Source organism: Plecotus auritus (genome assembly GCF_963455305.1).
Source record: "Plecotus auritus genome assembly, chromosome: 6".
In the NCBI taxonomy this organism is placed as follows: Eukaryota; Metazoa; Chordata; class Mammalia; order Chiroptera; family Vespertilionidae; genus Plecotus; species Plecotus auritus.
The window spans coordinates 35145249-35153527 of NC_137773.1; positions in this window are offsets into that span (position 1 = coordinate 35145249).

The following is an 8279-nucleotide window of genomic DNA, read 5'->3' on the forward strand; positions in this document are numbered from 1 at the left end:
AGAAATAACTAGTATGTTTTTACTGTAAGAGACATACCGAAATGCACATGTAACGGATGCCCCGTAATTTTATTTGGTGCATCTGACAGTCCTAACTCTCCCTGTCTACTCAGGGCAGGAGGTTTTGGTTGGTTTTGTGGTGTAAAAAACGTCCGAACCTGTGGAGAATTTTTCTGAGTTTATTTGAGCCAAATTGACAATAATTGCTGGGAAGCAAAAATCTCAGCAGATTAAGAAAATGCTCTGGGAATGGCAGACAGCTTATTTTATACATTAAAATAGGAGGAGCCCTGACTGGTTTGGCTCAGTGGATAGAGCATCCGCCTGCGGACTGAAGGGTCCCGGGTTCGATTCCAGTCAGGGGCATGTACCTTGGTTGTGGGCACATCCCCAGTGGGGCATATGCAGGAGGCAGCTGATCGATGTTTCTGACTTTCTATCCCTCTCTCTTCCTCTCTGTAAAAAATTCAATAAAATATATTTTTTAAAAAAATAAAATGAAAGGAGGAGAGGTAAAGGAGGGTTATATGAAAGGCACTGGTGGTAGATTAGGGAGGTGGGAGAAAGCAGAGCTAGGAAATCTCTGAGGCTGGATAAAGAGTAAAAGGGAGAGACAGCACAGAGATGGTACGTGGAAAACAAGATAACATAAGGGGGTTATGTGGTCTCTGCTCGGAGCTGTGGGTGTGCCCTGAGGGCGTGTTTTTCACTTAGGGCTGGGTCCTGGAGGAGGTGAAGCCACCTGGAGCATAAAGCCAGGGCCTAGGATGAAGAAAGATGGATGGGAAGGGGAGGTGTGCAATGAGGGGCAGGTCTGTGCATTCCAGAGAAAAGTCACAGAGTGGGGAAGCTAAGAATATTCTCCCAGGGGATAGACAGGATGACCCTCCTTGTCAGCAGTTAGAGGGGAGGGTCTCCTAAAAAAAGAATACAGCAAGTTTTGAGCAGCCACTAGTGCTAAGTCAATGTGGAGAGTGCAGCTTTCAAACTTACTTTAAGAGGGTGAAAAAATAGAAATAGATTTCTAAGATCTTTATATCAAGGCATTGGTAAATATAGCAATGTTAAAAGGAACCTGGGCTTTTTGGCCATGTGGTGAATTCCATCTCCAACATTTACAAAAGTATATGGTCGGTCAGGTATGTAACTTTTCTCAAAGCTCACTTTCTTCATCTGTAAAATGGGGGTGAAATTACAGTTTTGTGGATTAAATGAGATGTAATGTGATGAGCACAGTTCCTGATGCGCAGTAAGCACTTCAAAATGGTAGCCCAGGACAGATTGTTAGACCAGAAGGATGCATCATCAATATGACCCCATGGGTGATTATTATATTCTAAATAGGCTGCCATGGTTTTGCTACAATAAATTCTCAAGCAGGTCCAGTAGTATCTGAGACAATGGATTGATCACTACAGTCATCATTTGACTACCTCCCTCACCCCCAACAGTGTACATTTAATAACATACTTTTCCTTCTTTAACTTATTCTCTCCCTGTACCCTCCTCTACACCCAATTTGAATGTGCATGAAAAGCCAAAAGGACAGAGGATTATGGGGATTTAGGATTAATGAAAAGGAGGCTGATTTGACTCATCTGGACACTCCAACATGGATGCCCCATAGTTACGACTCCTTCCTTTTTATTATGTCCTTTCCCTACCTGTGTTTGTGCTTTGGCTGTTTGTTTGGAGAGACATTTACAGATGTTGGAATTGTTTAATGACTACTCAATAAATGCAGCCAACAGGACAGAATGCACATTTGACTTTCTCACCACCAGGTGGCACATGCACTTATTTTTGATGAGAAAATTGCCTTCAAGCTTGTCTTGAAACTGATTTTATTTTCGTGGGATTTTTTTGGGGGGGAGGGAGTAGAGTTGACATCATCCTCTTCCTTTGGCTGAAATGAAATCTATGCACCAACACCACAGGATCTGGGATTGTTCATACAAGAATCTGATAACTATTAGAATTGTTATGCACAACTACACATCAGTGCTCCGTTTAATTTGTTCCTCTTTTTTTTTTTTTAAATTCTTCGTCTGAGGATATTTCCTCATTGATTTTTAGAGAGAGTGGTAAAGGGGGGTGGAGAGAGAGAGAGGCATGAATGTGAGAGAGACACATCCATTGGTAGCTTTCTACACATGCCCTGAACCCGTGACCCTTTGGTCTGCGGGCTGACATTCCAACCACTGACACAAACTGGCCAGGGCATGTTTTGGGTTTTTTTTTCCTTTATTGATTAAGGTATTACATATGTGTCCTTATCCTCCCATTGATCCCCCACACCCCCCCCCCCTCATGCCCTCAATCCTCTGGTGTCTGTGTTCATTGGCAGTGGTCGGCAAACTGCGCCACATGCAGCTCTTTGGCCCCTTGAGTGTGGCTCTTCCACAAAATACCACGTACCCTAATTAAGTTAATAACAATGTACCTACCTATATAGCTTAAGTTTAAAAATTTTGGCTCCCAAAAGAAATTTCAATCATTGTACTGTTGATATTTGGCTCTGTTGACTAATGAGTTTGCCGACCACTGGGTTAGGCTACATGCATGCATACAAGTCCTTTGGTTGATCTCTTCCCCCCAACCGGCATGTGTTGTTTTAAGTCACTAAGTTTTGGGTGATTTTTTAATAGAATAGATAATTTCATTTTATTTTGTATGAATCTTAAGAGAATATTTCTATTATTCACATAGTTTTATTCCAAGCTCCTTTCCCATTCTTATCATTTTAATGTTTTATTTTGATGAACTTCACTTGACCCAATGCACTCATTATTATTTCATCAATACTGGGTATTCTTTGGAGTTATAACAAAAGGAGATTATCCTGAGCTCCTTCAATAATTCAGTATACCCCCCCTCCCCCGCCAAATTGATTCTTGTATGTGCCCTGACCAGGGATTGAACCTGCAACCTTGGCATATCAGGACGACGCTCTATCCAACTGAGCTACCTTGCCAGGGCAAGACTTTTTTTATATTATGGTATACAATCAGTAACTCATTTCAAGTGATATTACACTGTTAATCAATACTTTTGTAATAGCTTGTGTAAACATTAGATTTAAATAATTTTATTTAAAAGCTAGTGAGAAGGATCATATTGGGAGAGGTTTAAGATACAACAGAAAGGATAATCTCTGAGAAGTGGGGAAAGCGATCCAGAGGGGGGAAAACTTGAGACAGAGAAATATCTCCTCCATTGGAATAGGAGGAAAGGATGGATGCAGGTAAGCAATTTTCTCTGTGAAGAAGAAAGGTGGTCTGCTGAGAGCGAGCCTGGGGTAGTACTCAAGTATCTAAGGAAAGTGGAGAGTAGAAATCTGAAATAACTTAAATGAAGAATGGCATTAAAGCGAAGAAAACAAAAGAACTTCCTGGTAGTGTTGGGGATCTAGCTGTAGTCACATTTATAGTGACAAATGGTGCAGGTAAGCATTTTCCTCCAATAGCATTTAGCAGCCCAAGAGTCAATGGGAGCCAAATTAGCCCATAGTTAGTATTTTTCCAGGCTTGTGTGATGAAAAGACCAGGGGAAATTAGTTCAAAATAATACTTGCTAATGTTTGTCAGTATAGTTGACTCTTAATATTATTTTTAAAGGGAAATTTCATTCCTCAGCTATTTCTTAGGTTTATGAGTATTTAGTTTAACCTAACAATCATAATCAGTATTAATTATGTACTGCTGCAGAACAAATTACCCACCAACTTTGTTTCTGGAAACAGTAATGATGATTTGTTTTTCTCACCATCACTTATGTAGGTTAAGAATTCAGGAAGGACTTAGCTGGTGGTTCTGGCTCTGGATCTCTCATGAGATTGCAATCAAGATGTTGACGAGGGCTACAGTCATTTGAAGGCTAAACTGGGGCTAAAAGGTCTGCTTCCAAGATGGCAAGCTGATGCTGACTGTTGGCAGAAGGGCTCAGTTCTCAACCATGTGGATCTCTCCATAGGACTGTTTGTGTTCTTATGGCACAACAGATGATTTCCCCAGACCAAGTAGTCCAAGAAAACCTGCAATATCTTGTTTGGCCTAGCCTCAGAAATCACACATCATTTCTACAATAGCCCATTGGTTACACAGGTCACCATGTACAGTGTGGCAGAGGGCTATCCAAGGGCATACCAGAAAGTGAGGAGCATTAGGAGACACACTATAGGCTGCCTTATCACAACTGAGTAATAAGATTTGGATACCTATGGTATAAACACTTGATGATGTTATAAATAATATGAAATAACATTAAAAAAACCTATCCAGCCATTACTTAATGGTCAGTTATCTACTTATCTAATACTAGTGGCCCAGTGCACGAAATTTGTGCACATTAAAAGGGAATTAATTAGAGGAAATATTTTAATATTGCTGTTTGCCCTTTCTCTATAATAGAAGTGTCAGAGCTGAAAGAAAATTAGTAAAATGTATATGAAAATCTCCCTCCTGTCAGAGTCTGGGGCGCACCGCGGGACACAGAGTCAAGTCCCCGCCTACCCACGCATGCCTCGAAATCACATGAGACCCAGACCCGGCTGGCCCCACCCCCATTGGGTGAGATCCAGACCCAGCCGGCCCCACCCCCGTCAAACCCCGCTGGGCGGAGGGGCAGGGGACGCAGCCTCAGGTCCACCCTCAAGCCCCACCGAGAGAGGGACAAAGCCTCCTGCTGATTGCACATAATGACCATTTGCATATTAGCCTTTTATTAAGATATTCTTCCTTCCCTTTTCAATTAATTGAATCTAATTTTTTTTGAGAAGCACTTGTGCTTTCAACAGGATTTGAGAAGTTGTTTCAGAAATGCAAAATCTTAAACCCCTAAATTATGATTCAATTTACTGTGTTTGACACTGTATCCAGTATAGCATTTGGAGATACTGATTCACTAATCCCACCTTCAAAATATTAAAATTGACATAAAAATGGTGACTATACACTGAGTGGCCAGATTATTATGATCTCTGAATGCATAGTAATATGGCCACTCAGTGTATAGCCTATATAATAAAAGGCTAGTATGCAAATTGTCCCCTCGACCAGGAGTTCAACCAGCAGGCAGGCTGGCCAACCGCCCATGTCCCCTCCCCCTGGCCAGACCCCACCCATGCACAAATTCATGCACCAGGCCTCTAAAATACACACACACACACACACACACACACAAACACACACACATATGTATATAGATACATACACACACACACACACACACACACACACAGAGTGGCCAGATTATTATGTGTTCAGAGATCATAATAATCTGGCTACTCAGTGTATATGCTTAACCCATGAACACATAATAGTGTGGTGAAGGCCTGGGAGGTGGGGGTAGGGGAGAGCCAGGGCTAGAAGAGGTCAATGGGGGAAAAAAGGTACATCTGTATAACTTTCAACAATAAATAAAAATTTCTCACATTAAAAAAATTACTATAGCCCTGGCCAATGTTTGTCAGTGGTAGAGCATCGGCCTGTGCACTTTAAGGTTGCGAATTCAATTCCTGGTCAAGGGCCCAGTTGGGACACATGCAGGAGGCAATCAGTTGATGTTTCTCTGTGTGTGGGGAGGGGCATGGGGGGAGGGGTGTCTCGTTCTCTCTCCCTCTCCCTCCCTTCCTCCTTCCTCTCTCTCCAGAAATCAATGGAAAAAAGTGAGGATTAACAATAACAACAAAGGCGACTATAAAAAGAAAGGGCAATAGGCCATATATCTTTTGTTGTAAAAACAGTATATGCAATTCTCAAGAAGGAAGATCAAATTCTTCAAGTGTTGGAAGTACCCTTACAGCCAAGCTTTCCAAGTAAGAATACCTGCATCCATTTATATTCTTCTTACCCTGCTCCATCCCCACTCCAGATCATTTCAAGTAACTTGAAGGTTAAAGGAATATCTCCTGCCTGGTGTTCTGCTAATATCAATACCCAAATACCCAAATCAATGGACAAACTTTACAAATTAAAAAATTCAGTCTGTTTTCATTTTATTAAGGTAATTTGTTAAAAGACCTTTTTGAATGTATAACAAAAACTAAAATTATCATACTAACATATCCCAAGTGCTGGGTTAAGTATTTTGATTTTATGGGTCATAAAATTCTTATATCCTTGGAATACATTATAATTTTAAAAATAAAGTAGTAATTTGCCTAAGGTCCCAAATTAAATGGCAGTATGCTAAATTACCCATATGCATTATTCTCATTACAAACCCCATTTCTGAAACTTAGAAAAATTAAGCAACAATTTGAGAAAGGTCATAAGCTAGTGAATGATTGTGCAGGGTCTCAAGTCTCGTTCCATCTCTAAATACAGTGTATTTTGCTACAAACAGAAAAGTAACATAAATATCAAATAAATTGAGATTAACTAAATAGGCCACTGAAATAGGCAGTGAGTGCCTGCAACAATACTTAACCACTACTCAATATCTATTTGAAACCAGGATTCAAACATTTGACAATGGCTAGATCAACAATTTCTAACTTCATATAGCAACTAGAGGCCTGGTGCACGGCTTTGTGCACCAGTGGGGTCCTTCAGCCTGGCCTGCAGGGATGGGGCGAAACCAGCTCTCTTGACCTCCCCTGAGGGGTCCCAAATTGCGAGAGTGCGGTTCTCGGGTGACACACCCGGGAATCAGGCTCCTCCCTCCTCTCTGGTTCCAGGTGTATCACTCATGAACCGCAGCTGCCAAGTCACCACAGTTTGACAGTTCCTGCGTTGAGCATCTGCCCCCTGGTGGTCATTGTGCATCATAGCTACCGGTCAGAGCGTCTGCCCCCTGGCGGTCATTGCACATCATAGCCACTTAGGCTTTTATATACATAGATTGCAACAAAAATGATACTTTACCAAGTGCCGTGAAAAAACAAACCTTTATCCAAATGGGGTGCCATGGCAGGAGTGAAGGGAGAGGAAAAAAGCTCAGAGGGTGTTTTTTGTTTGTTTGTTTGTTTTAATATATTTTATTGATTTTTTTACAGAGAGGAAGGGAGAGGGATAGAGAGTTAGAAACATCGATGAGAGAGAAACATCGATCAGCTGCCTCCTGCACACCCCCTACTGGGGATGTGCCCGCAATCAAGGTACATGCCCTTGACCGGAATCGAACCTGGGACCTTTCGGTCCACAGGCCGACGCTCTATCCACTGAGCCAAACCAGCTAGGGCTCAGAGGGTGTTTTATCAAAGCAGGAAACTGATATGGGTAAGACATACATGTGCAGGGAAGGACTATAATTTGAAAACAAAAGGCTTATGCTTAGTGATATCTCACACTTCCAATGTCTGTCTGCTCAGAGGGATACCCTACAATCAGTTTATTAGCAACAGATCTGACTGAATATCTAGCACTTCAAACTGTACTTTTGTTTCTTTGTTTTCCTTCCTTATCCCACCTATCTTTACTTAAATATCCTTTGTTTACAAAAAAAATTTTTTTACTCCTCACCCGAAGATGTTTATTGATTTTTTAGAGGGGAAGGGAAAAAGAGAGAGAGAGATCAATGTGAGAGATACCCATCAGTTGTCTCCCTCCTGGATGAGCCCCGTCTGACCCAAACCCGCAAGCTAGGTATGTGTCCTGACCCAGAATGAAACTTTTGGTGTATGGGACGACGCTCCAACCAACTAAGCCACACCAGCCAGGGGGGAAAAAAACATTTTTTTTAATATGCCAATATGCCATTGTAGATCCTTTCAGTTTCTGTATTTTATAAAATAGTAATTTTAGAAAACGGAGGACATTCTTCTAAACCCCAAACACCCTAAAATTCAAGACAGAGCACACTGCTTCCCTAAATTGCTTTGCTAAGTCATAAGACCTTTTTGCAAGTCTGGAACATCTTATCATACCATCTTGATATACTAGGATTATGTCAAAATGAGTAAGGAGCCAAAATGGCTCCTACTAGCTAAAGATGGAACAATTTGAGCATAAAAATGAGTAATTTCAATAGCCAGAGATAAATCACCTTAGAATCCATGAGTTAGTTCATACTGATACCAAAAAAAAAAAAAAAATTTCTTAATCACCTTTGGAAGATGATGGAGAACCAATTCATTCAGAAAACTGGTAGGTAAAAGGAAAGAATCCAGCATTTATGTGCCTGACAAGAATTATTTCAGGGTAACCAAGTATTTGATGAGGGGAAGGTTTTTAGTATAGAAATATTTGACCTAATTGATAAAGAAACAGTAGAATTTAAAATTGCCATTTTGCAGCCCCTAATGAAATAAAGCTAGGCCAAGATGATCAAAGACTACA